General features: G+C 41.6%; 3 non-coding genes across 3 annotated transcripts; all 3 read left to right on the plus strand.

Moving 5' to 3' along the window:
- The first annotated feature begins 2860 nt into the window (after positions 1 to 2860).
- Positions 2861 to 2976, plus strand: LOC129830471 (U5 spliceosomal RNA). The gene has a single exon (XR_008755528.1). It is a non-coding gene; the product is annotated as a U5 spliceosomal RNA (small nuclear RNA).
- Positions 2977 to 4598: 1622 nt separating this feature from the next.
- On the plus strand, positions 4599 to 4714 carry LOC129830478 (U5 spliceosomal RNA). Its single transcript, XR_008755532.1, has one exon. It is a non-coding gene; the product is annotated as a U5 spliceosomal RNA (small nuclear RNA).
- A 4249-nt stretch (positions 4715 to 8963) lies between these two features.
- LOC129830486 (U5 spliceosomal RNA) lies at positions 8964 to 9079 on the plus strand. The gene has a single exon (XR_008755539.1). It is a non-coding gene; the product is annotated as a U5 spliceosomal RNA (small nuclear RNA).
- Positions 9080 to 12347: the final 3268 nt, after the last annotated feature.

Below are 12347 nucleotides of genomic sequence, written 5' to 3' on the forward strand. Positions count from 1 at the left end.
CCTTGTCAGCTAATTAGTTAATATTAGTGGGAATCTATTTACACGGAGAGAATTTATGGAAAGATACAACTTTGAGGTTTCAAACAAGGAAAATGACACTGTTATTAAAGCTATACCTAGTGGGATAAAAACTTTACTTCAGAATAATGCATATTTTGGAATATCTCCGATTGTAAGCGATATCCAGGTGAATACTAGATACGAAATTCAACAATAATTTATTAAGGGATATTTTCTACAGGAAGTCTATTCCCTCTGCGATATTTTGTTGGGCTTCATCGTTTGATGTAAACTGGCACCATGCTTGGCTCACTCCACACAAATGTATGGTGACCAATAAAGTAAAGGAGATCTCCTTTAAGATTATCCATAGATTCTATCCGTGTAATAGCTTGATTTCTAAATATATACCTGATGTTACCAGTGAATGCAGTTTTTGTGAACTAGAAACTGAATCTATTGATAATTCTGTCATTATTTATATAGTGAAATGTTCTGAACTGTAAAACTATATCTTGGCCTCAAATTGCATACAACCATTGACATTTCTAAGTTTGACATATTATTGTACTACACTGATTCCACAATTGAACGTGAATATGTCATAAATCTCTTTATTTTATTAGGAAAAATGTTCATACACAAATCTAAATTTATGAAGAAAAATCTCCTTTTCTTAATTTTTTTAATCTGATTTGGAAAACTATTTAGAGTAATTAAAACGTATACAAAACAAAATGTAAACAAAATTATTCGCTACATGTCTGTATTTGAATTGATATAATGTGGATTCGTTTTTTTTTTTATAAAAAAAAAATATATATATATGTGGAATCCCTCTGGCAGTTATGTTTATGTTTTGCATGTTACTGTTAATAATGTTAATAATGTTAATGTTAATAATAAAAAATAAATAATAATTAATAAATAAAAACATTGGTGCGGCTGGCTTCCAGGTTAAGTGAGCATTGTGTCAAGAAGCAGTGCGGCTTGGTTGGGTTGTGTTTCGGAGGACGCAGGGCTCTCGACCTTTGCCTCTCCTGAGTCCGTACGGCAGTTGCAGCGATGAGACGAGACTGTAAGTACCATGAAATTGGGGAGGAAAAGGGGTAAAAACGTTTTATTTATTGAAAATTATAACTTTGAAAGGTCACACCCCTAACCATGATTGACCTAAAGTCACATAATCCGGGTAAATAGCTCCTTCCACTTACTATGGTTTTTAAACATGAAGGCCTAAAGCGGAAAAACAACATGTTAGGCTTGTAGGCCTACAGCTAGAGCTGCTACTACTTCTAATTAGCAAACCAACAACAATTAAACAAGGCAACAGTAAGCATGTTGTCCCCCACGAATGATGTAGCACCCCTCTTTGGGCCAATCAGTGTAATTTTGTAAATTATGGATCTCTATTGGCAAGATGCATCATTCACCAAAGATTCGTCTAAATCGGGCCAGTGGTGTCTGAGATATCGCGTGGGTTAGTTAGACTCATATCCCTGAGCATATGTGCCAAATTCCATCACTCTGAGCCAAACAGATCAAACGATATAAACATGTGCCCATTATAGGGCCACCTTGTGGTCGATATGAAAGTCCTTGCATATGTTGAGTCTTGACAGTGTTTGCAACATGTGTACCAAATGTTGTTACAAAACAAATATCCTTGACTGATTTATATGTATTTATGTGCCAGACACGCCCACGTGAATGTTTATTGGTCAAAATGTTGTTTTAGTTACTCGCCTGGAAAGTATTGCGTTGAGATACCTTTGTCCATACATGCCACATATCAAATTTCTTGCAAATCGTGCCAGAACAGTAGCCTAGAGTTTTAAGAGTTTTTCACAAAATTCATAATGGTGGAAAATCCACAAATGTGTTCCTTGTAAGTGATAGGACTCAAATGACTGCATTGGTGTATTCGTGTTTCACTTGTAGCTAGGCCCCTAATAATTAACCGCGAGGGCCCTGAGAGGGAGCCCCATTAGGCCCATGGGCTTTCGTCTTAACTTGTCCATTATCATTCACACTGTCACGGTCAACGGGCCTATTTTTAAGGACACCCAAGATTCACATAATTTGATGGTTCAATGTACTTATGATAGCATCAGTGTCAAAGTGGCAAGCCCATCTACTATATAAATGGTTCAGGCCAGTCCACGATCACCCTGCACGCAGTGGGTTTCATAGGCTATCATGGTGTGTAGTACTTAGTATGACCACAGCATGTCGCTAGGATTTTTTTGATTATATCAAAAGAGTGGAGCTAATCGATTTTGCATGTTGCAGTTGCGTAAATTACTATACACATAATGACGCATTATACACAAATGCTTAGAGTCCAGACCTAACGAAGATGTCAACACAGAGTTTAGAAAACGTAGGCTTTGTTTGAGGACTGCACTATGGGGATGTGGCAGAGATGTTAGCTGTACTACGCATGCGTGTGAGTGTGTTGCACGGTGGATCAGTTGAATACAGACGTAAGACATTTCAATTAATTTTGTTTCCTTTTTGACTATGCCTTTTACTAATAGCTATAACATTATTCCCCAGGTATAATTCGATTAAATAAAAGTAGTGGTATATGGCATTTGGCACTATCTCTATAAATAGATTGAGAAATTAGGAAGTGGTTGTCATAATCCCCAGCATGCAATTCGTGCGGAGTTATAGGCTACTAAATATTTAAATATAATAGCAATACTGAATAATATTTCCACTACGCATGTGGTATTCTTTTTATTTCAATGTAATAAAACTGTGATTTGCAATTTGGGTGATATTGTTATATAAAACGTTACCGGGACTTGTAATGAATTGAAGGTGGTCAGAACCGGTTCGTTCAGTCTACAGTACACTCTGGTTTCTCTTCAGATCGCATAAATCTTTCGCCTTTTACTAAAGATTTCCGTGGGGAGGAACATTATGAGTATCAACTAATATTTTGATGCCCGGCCTCACGGCTGGGCTTCTTACTGTTGTGAAATAAATACTGAGAAAGTTTGGTGAGGTGGTGTATGTAAAGGTTTTTGCCATAGAGAGCTACAGGTAGTCTGCTCAATCAAGTTCTAGTGACCGGAAGTTGGAATATTTGTATTTACTCTGATCTTTTCTGTTCGTTTGTTCAAAATACAAATATTTCGTTCACTTTAATCAGCAATGCCCAGAGCACGCAGGACCCCTACCGGCGAACGATGCACTGAAAACTCATGATTTTACGAGCCTCCCGTTCACATGTCGTTTACCAAATAGGGTTTATTGGAGCTGTCGTTTGAGACTGAGACTTGTACACGTGTGCTTTAAACAATGTAGATTTGGTGATTGATAGGCATACAAATAAGATGATTTTTTGAAACATTTGAAACGAAGTTTACCTGTGGCTGCTAAGGGTATAGATTTTGAACGAAATACATTGCTTGACTGAGGTGAGATTGATGCGCACAGTCGTTCGCGAACAGCCTCCAAAGGTGTTTGATGGGGTTGAGGTCAGGGCTCTGGGAAGGCCAGTCAAGTTCTTCCACACCGATCTCGACATACCATTTCTGTATGGACCTCGCTTTGTGCACAGGGGCATTTTCATGCTGAAACAGGAAAGGGCCTTCCCCAAACTGTTGCCACAAAGTTGGAAGCACAGAATTGTCTGGAAGGTGGAACATCACTGGAACTAAGTGGCCTAGGACGGACCATGAAAAACAGCCCCAGACCATTATTCCTCCTCCACCAAACTTTACAGTTGGCACTATGCATTGGGGCAGGTAGAGTTCTCCTGGCATCCGCCAAACCCAGATTTGTCAGTTGGACAGCCAGATGGTGAAGCGTGATTCATCACTCCAGAGAATGCGTTTCCAGTGCTCCAGAGTCCAATGGCGATGAGCTTTACACCACTCCAGCCGACGCTTGGCATTGTGCATGGTGATCTTAGGCTTCTGTGCGGCTGCTAGGTCATGGAAACCCATTTCATGAAGCTCGTGATGAACAGTTCTTGCACTGACGTTGCTGAGGGGGGATTTTGGAACTCGGAAGTGAGTGTTGCAACCGGGGATAGACCATTTTTACGAGCTACTCGGCGGTCCCGTTTGTGAGCTTGTGTGGCCTACCGCTTCGTGTCTGACCTGTTGTTACCACTAGATGTTTCCACTTCACAATAACAGCACTGACAGTTGACTGGGGCAGCTCTAGCAGGGCAGAAATTTGATGAACTGACTTGTTGGAAAGGTGGCATCCTATGACGGTGCCAAGTTGAAAGTCACTTAGCTCTTCAGTAAGGCTATTCTACTGCCAATGTTTGTCTATGGAGATTGCATGGCTGTGTGCTCAATTTTATACACCTGTCAGCAACGGGTGTGGTTGAAATAGGAAGTGATTGTAATAATCCCCAGCATGCATTTCGTGCGGAAATATAGGCTACTAAATGTTTAAATTAAATAATAATTTTGCAAAATATTTCCACTACGAATGTGGTATTCTTTTCATTTCAATGTAATAAAACTGTGATTTGCCGACTTTACAGTTTGGGTGATATTGTTATAAAAAACGTCACCGGGACTTATAATGAATTGAAGATGTTGAGACCGGTTCGTTTAATCTGCAGTACACTCTGGTTTCTCTTCAGATCGCATAAATCTTTCGCCTTTTACTAAAGATTTCCGTGGGGAGGAACATTATGAGTATCAACTAATTTTTTGATGCCCGGCCTCACGGCTGGGCTTCCTTCTGTTGTGAAATAAATACTGAGGAAGTTTGGTGAGGTGGTGTATGTAAAGGCTTTTGCCATAGACTACAGGTAGTCTGCTCAATCAAGTTTTAACTAGTGACCGGAAGTTGGAATATTTCTACTTACTCTGATCTTTTCTGTTCGTTTGTTCAAAATACAAATATTTCGTTCGCTTTAGTCAGCAATGCCCAGAGCACGCAGGACCCCTACCGGCGAACGATGCACTGAAAACTCGAAAGAGTCATGATTTTACGAACCTCCCGTTCACATGTCGTTTACAAAATAGGTCTTATTGAAGCTGTCATTTGAGACTGAGACTTGTACACGTGTGCTTTAAACAATGTAGATTTGGTGATTGATAGGCATACAAATAAGATGATTTTTTGATACATTTGAAACGAAGTTTACCTGTGGCTGCTAAGGGTATAGATTTTGAACGAAATACATTGCTTGACTGAGGTGAGATTGATGCGCACAGTCGTTCGCGAACAGCCTCCAGACAATTCGTTCTCGAGTTTGTTGGGCAGAGGCTGTGTATGTTTTGGTTCTACAAAGCTGTGTCCATCACATTCAATGCTCAATTAATTGCAGTCATCCTTGCACCATGCGATCAATTATCAGTGATAAACATGTATTTTTATTCTCTTTGCTCAAGACAGATAGTGGTCGGAGCACGTCTCTGGAGCCGCTGACCCCGAGGAGCGTGTATTAATCCTGCTGTATGACTCTAGTGATGGGCATTCGGAGTCTTTTCTGTGAGACGGCTCATTTGACTCAGTTCACGTAAAAGAGCCAGACAGACCATTTGGCTCCCAAACGGTTCTTCGTTCAAAATGCTTCGAAATCGACCTAGAACAATGAACAAAAATGCAAATATCCAATGGTATGCCCGAAAAGTAGGCTACCATTATGTCAGATAGTAAAATGCACGTTCAAATAAATGTTTACCTGGTCAAATTATTTGATGGCCTGCAAAAGAATGAAGAAAATAAATCTGCCTGGACCAGATTGAGGCGCTCTCTCTTGTTTCTGCAGTGACGATTCACCCTCTTTAGATAATTACTTTATGTCTTATCTGCAGAAAAACAGCATGTTCACCAAAAATATCCGTTCAAAAAGAGCCGTTCGTTCGCGAACGAGCCATCACCATAGGGCTCATTGCAGCCTGCAGTAACTAGCAGGTCAAACCAACGGTGTTGTTTTTAACACACTGATATCAATGGAATCTCATTTAGGATTTTGAAATGATTCATGCATTATGTTTCTTCCAGTGTGAGTTAAAATTACATCATTGTTATCCATGATTGACACAGCAACATATCAACGTATAGCCAGTCCATGGTTTTACGTCTAAGAAGAAGAGTAAACAAACAATAATCAATTGGGGAAACACTATCGACAACACTACAGCAGATATTGAGAGTCTATTTACTTATTCAACATTTTAATTTAGGACAAGGAGTACAAATTTACAGTGCATTCGGAAAGTATTCAGACCCTTAACTTTTTCAAAGTTTTGTTACAATGCAGCGTTATTCTAAAATTGATCAAATATTTTTTTCCTCGTCAATCTACACACAATACCCAATAATGACAAAGCAAAAACAGTTTTTTTTACATTTTTGCAAATGTATACAAAAAAACAACGTAAATATCACATTTACATAAGTATTCAGACCCTTTACTCAGTACTTTGTTGAAGAACCTTTGGTAGCGATTACAGCCTCAGGTCTTCTTGGGTATGACGCTACAAGTTTGGCAAACCTGTATTTGGGGTGTTTCTCCCATTCTTCTCTGCAGATCCTCTCAAGCTCTGTCAGGTTTGATGGGGAGCGTCGCTGCAGAGCTATTATCAGGTCTCTCCAGTGTTCGATGGGGTTCAAGTCCGGGTTCTGGCTGGGCGACTCAAGGACATTCAGAGACTTGTCCTGAAGCCACTCCTGCATTGTCTTGGCTGTGTGCTTGTCCTGTTGCTCAGTCTGAGGTCCTGAACGCTCTGGAGCAGGTTTTCAACAAGGATCTCTCTACTTTTCTCTGTTCATCTTTCCTTTGATCCTGACTAGTCTCCCAGTCCCTGCCGCTGAAAAACATCCCCACAGCATGATGCTGCCACCACCATGCTTCATCGTAGGGATAGTGCCAGGTTTCCTCCAGACTTGACGCTTGGCATTGAGGCCAAAGATTTCCATCTTGGTTTCATCAGACCAGAGGATCTTGTTTCTCATGGTCTGAAAGTCCTTCAGGTGCCTTTTGGCAAACTCCAAGCGGGCTGTCATGTGCCTTTTACTTAGGAGTGGCTTCCGTCTAGCCACTCTTCCATAAAGGCCTGATTGGTGGAGTGCTGTAGAGATGGTGTTACTTCTGGAAGGTTCTCCCATCTCCACAGAGGAACTCTGGAGCTCTGTCAGAGTGACCATTGGGTTCCTGGTCATCTCCCTGACCAAGTCCCTTCTCCCCCAATTTGGTACCCTTGCCCAGATCTGTGCCTCACCACAATCCTGTCTCTGAGCTCTACGGACAATTCCTTCGACCTAATGGATTGGTTTTTGCTCTGACATGCACTGTCTACTGTGGGATCTTATATAGACAGCTGCGTGCCTTTTCAAATCATGTCCAATCAATATAATTTACCACAGGTGGACTCCATTCAAGTTGTAGAAACATCTCAAGGATGATCAATGGAAACAGGATGCACCTGAGCTCAATTTCAAGTGTCATAGAAGAAATGTATAAAGTCTAGTTTTTCCTTTGTCGTTATTGGGTATTGTGTGTAGATTGATGAGGGCAAAATCTATTTAATCAATCTTAGAATAAGGCTGTAACGTAACAAAAATGTGGAAAAAGTCAAGGGGTCTGAATACTTTCCGAATGTACTGTACAGTGCATGACCAAATGTATGTGGACACCTGCTTGTGGAACATCTCATTCCAAAATGATGGGCATTAAAATGGAGTTGGTCCACCCTTTGCTGCTATAACAGCCTCCTCTCTTCTGGGAAGGCTTTCCACTAGATGTTGGAACATTACTGCAGGGACTTGCTTCCATTCAGCCACAAGAGCATTAGTGAGGTTGGGCGATTAGGCCTGGCTCGCAGTCTGTGTTGCATTTCATCCCAAAGGTGTTTGATGGGGTTGAGGTCAGGGCTCTGGGAAGGCCAGTCAAGTTCTTCCACACCGATCTCGACATACCATTTCTGTATGGACCTCGCTTTGTGCACAGGGGCATTTTCATGCTGAAACAGGAAAGGGCCTTCCCCAAACTGTTGCCACAAAGTTGGAAGCACAGAATTGTCTGGAAGGTGGAACATCACTGGAACTAAGTGGCCTAGGACGGACCATGAAAAACAGCCCCAGACCATTATTCCTCCTCCACCAAACTTTACAGTTGGCACTATGCATTGGGGCAGGTAGAGTTCTCCTGGCATCCGCCAAACCCAGATTTGTCAGTTGGACAGCCAGATGGTGAAGCGTGATTCATCACTCCAGAGAATGCGTTTCCAGTGCTCCAGAGTCCAATGGCGATGAGCTTTACACCACTCCAGCCGACGCTTGGCATTGTGCATGGTGATCTTAGGCTTCTGTGCGGCTGCTAGGTCATGGAAACCCATTTCATGAAGCTCGTGATGAACAGTTCTTGCACTGACGTTGCTGAGGGGGGATTTTGGAACTCGGAAGTGAGTGTTGCAACCGGGGATAGACCATTTTTACGAGCTACTCGGCGGTCCCGTTTGTGAGCTTGTGTGGCCTACCGCTTCGTGTCTGACCTGTTGTTACCACTAGATGTTTCCACTTCACAATAACAGCACTGACAGTTGACTGGGGCAGCTCTAGCAGGGCAGAAATTTGATGAACTGACTTGTTGGAAAGGTGGCATCCTATGACGGTGCCAAGTTGAAAGTCACTTAGCTCTTCAGTAAGGCTATTCTACTGCCAATGTTTGTCTATGGAGATTGCATGGCTGTGTGCTCAATTTTATACACCTGTCAGCAACGGGTGTGGCTGAAATAGGAAGTGATTGTAATAATCCCCAGCATGCATTTCGTGCGGAAATATAGGCTACTAAATGTTTAAATTAAATAATAATTTTGCAAAATATTTCCACTACGAATGTGGTATTCTTTTCATTTCAATGTAATAAAACTGTGATTTGCCGACTTTACAGTTTGGGTGATATTGTTATAAAAAACGTCACCGGGACTTATAATGAATTGAAGATGTTGAGACCGGTTCGTTTAATCTGCAGTACACTCTGGTTTCTCTTCAGATCGCATAAATCTTTCGCCTTTTACTAAAGATTTCCGTGGGGAGGAACATTATGAGTATCAACTAATTTTTTGATGCCCGGCCTCACGGCTGGGCTTCCTTCTGTTGTGAAATAAATACTGAGGAAGTTTGGTGAGGTGGTGTATGTAAAGGCTTTTGCCATAGACTACAGGTAGTCTGCTCAATCAAGTTTTAACTAGTGACCGGAAGTTGGAATATTTCTACTTACTCTGATCTTTTCTGTTCGTTTGTTCAAAATACAAATATTTCGTTCGCTTTAGTCAGCAATGCCCAGAGCACGCAGGACCCCTACCGGCGAACGATGCACTGAAAACTCGAAAGAGTCATGATTTTACGAACCTCCCGTTCACATGTCGTTTACAAAATAGGTCTTATTGAAGCTGTCATTTGAGACTGAGACTTGTACACGTGTGCTTTAAACAATGTAGATTTGGTGATTGATAGGCATACAAATAAGATGATTTTTTGATACATTTGAAACGAAGTTTACCTGTGGCTGCTAAGGGTATAGATTTTGAACGAAATACATTGCTTGACTGAGGTGAGATTGATGCGCACAGTCGTTCGCGAACAGCCTCCAGACAATTCGTTCTCGAGTTTGTTGGGCAGAGGCTGTGTATGTTTTGGTTCTACAAAGCTGTGTCCATCACATTCAATGCTCAATTAATTGCAGTCATCCTTGCACCATGCGATCAATTATCAGTGATAAACATGTATTTTTATTCTCTTTGCTCAAGACAGATAGTGGTCGGAGCACGTCTCTGGAGCCGCTGACCCTGAGGAGCGTGTATTAATCCTGCTGTATGACTCTAGTGATGGGCATTCGGAGTCTTTTCTGTGAGACGGCTCATTTGACTCAGTTCACGTAAAAGAGCCAGACCATTTGGCTCCTAAAATGCTTCGAAATCGACCTAGAACAATGAACAAAAATGCAAATATCCAATGTTATGCCCGAAAAGTAGGCGACCATTATGTCAGATAGTAAAATGCACGTTCAAATAAATGTTTACCTGGCCAAATTATTTGATGGCCTGCAAAAGAATGAAGAAAATAAATCTGCCTGGACCAGATTGAGGCGCTCTCTCTTGTTTCTGCAGTGATGATTCACCCTCTTTAGATAATTACTTTATGTCTTATCTGCAGAAAAACAGCATGTTCACTAAAAATATCCGTTCAAAAAGAGCCGTTCGTTCGCGAAGAGCCATCACCATAGGGCTCATTGCAGCCTGCAGTAACTAGCAGGTCAAACCAACGGTGTTGTTTTTAACACACTGATATCAATGGAATCTCATTTAGGATTTTGAAATGATTCATGCATTTTGTTTCTTCCAGTGTGAGTTAAAATTACTGAGTTAAAATTACATCATTGTTATCCATGATTGACACAGCAATATATCAACGTATAGCCAGTCCATGGTTTTACGTCTAAGAAGAAGAGTAAACAAACAATAATCAATTGGGGAAACACTATCGACAACACTACAGCAGATATTGAGAGTCTATTTACTTATTCAACATTTTAATTTAGGACAAGGAGTACAAATTTACAGTGCATTTGGAAAGCATTCAGACTCTTAACTTTTTCAAAGTTTTGTTACAATGCAGCGTTATTCTAAAAGTGATCAAATCATTTTTTCCTCGTCAATCTACACACAATACCCAATAATGACAAAGCAAAAACATTTTTTTGAAATTTTTGCAAATGTATACAAAAAAAACAACGTAAATATCACATTTACATAAGTATTCAGACCCTTTACTCAGTACTTTGTTGAAGAACCTTTGGAAGCGATTACAGCCTCAAGTCTTCTTGGGTATGACGCTACAAGTTTGGCAAACCTGTATTTGGGGTGTTTCTCCCATTCTTCTCTGCAGATCCTCTCAAGCTCTGTCAGGTTTGATGGGGAGCGTCGCTGCAGAGCTATTATCAGGTCTCTCCAGTGTTCGATGGGGTTCAAGTCCGGGTTCTAGCTGGGCGACTCAAGGACATTCAGAGACTTGTCCTGAAGCCACTCCTGCATTGTCTTGGCTGTGTGCTTGTCCTGTTGCTCAGTCTGAGGTCCTGAACGCTCTGGAGCAGGTTTTCAACAAGGATCTCTCTACTTTTCTCTGTTCATCTTTCCTTTGATCCTAACTAGTCTCCCAGTCCCTGCCGCTGAAAAACATCCCCACAGCATGATGCTGCCACCACCATGCTTCTTCGTAGGGATAGTGCCGGGTTTCCTCCAGACTTGACGCTTGGCATTGAGGCCAAAGATTTCCCTCTTGGTTTCATCAGACCAGAGGATCTTGTTTCTCATGGTCTGAAAGTCCTTCAGGTGCCTTTTGGCAAACTCCAAGCGGGCTGTCATGTGCCTTTTACTTAGGAGTGGCTTCCGTCTAGCCACTCTTCCATAAAGGCCTGATTGGTGGAGTGCTGTAGAGATGGTGTTACTTCTGGAAGGTTCTCCCATCTCCACAGAGAAACTCTGGAGCTCTGTCAGAGTGACCATTGGGTTCCTGGTCATCTCCCTGACCAAGTCCCTTCTCCCCCAATTTGGTACCCTTGCCCAGATCTGTGCCTCACCACAATCCTGTCTCTGAGCTCTACGGACAATTCCTTCGACCTAATGGATTGGTTTTTGCTCTGACATGCACTGTCTACTGTGGGATCTTATATAGACAGCTGCGTGCCTTTTCAAATCATGTCCAATCAATATAATTTACCACAGGTGGACTCCATTCAAGTTGTAGAAACATCTCAAGGATGATCAATGGAAACAGGATGCACCTGAGCTCAATTTCAAGTGTCATAGAAGAAATGTATAAAATCTAGTTTTTCCTTTGTCGTTATTGGGTATTGTGTGTAGATTGATGAGGGCAAAATCTATTTAATCAATCTTAGAATAAGGCTGTAATGTAACAAAAATGTGGAAAAAGTCAAGGGGTCTGAATACTTTCCGAATGTACTGTACAGTGCATGACCAAATGTATGTGGACACCTGCTTGTGGAACATCTCATTCCAAAATGATGGGCATTAAAATGGAGTTGGTCCACCCTTTGCTGCTATAACAGCCTCCTCTCTTCTGGGAAGGCTTTCCACTAGATGTTGGAACATTACTGCAGGGACTTGCTTCCATTCAGCCACAAGAGCATTAGTGAGGTTGGGCGATTAGGCCTGGCTCGCAGTCTGTGTTGCATTTCATCCCAAAGGTGTTTGATGGGGTTGAGGTCAGGGCTCTGGGAAGGCCAGTCAAGTTCTTCCACACCGATCTCGACATACCATTTCTGTATGGACCTCGCTTTGTGCACAGGGGCATTTTCATGCTGAAACAGGAAAGGGCCTTCCCCAAACTGTTGCCAC

This window comes from Salvelinus fontinalis, chromosome 31 (assembly GCF_029448725.1).
Source record: "Salvelinus fontinalis isolate EN_2023a chromosome 31, ASM2944872v1, whole genome shotgun sequence".
Taxonomy (NCBI): Eukaryota; Metazoa; Chordata; class Actinopteri; order Salmoniformes; family Salmonidae; genus Salvelinus; species Salvelinus fontinalis.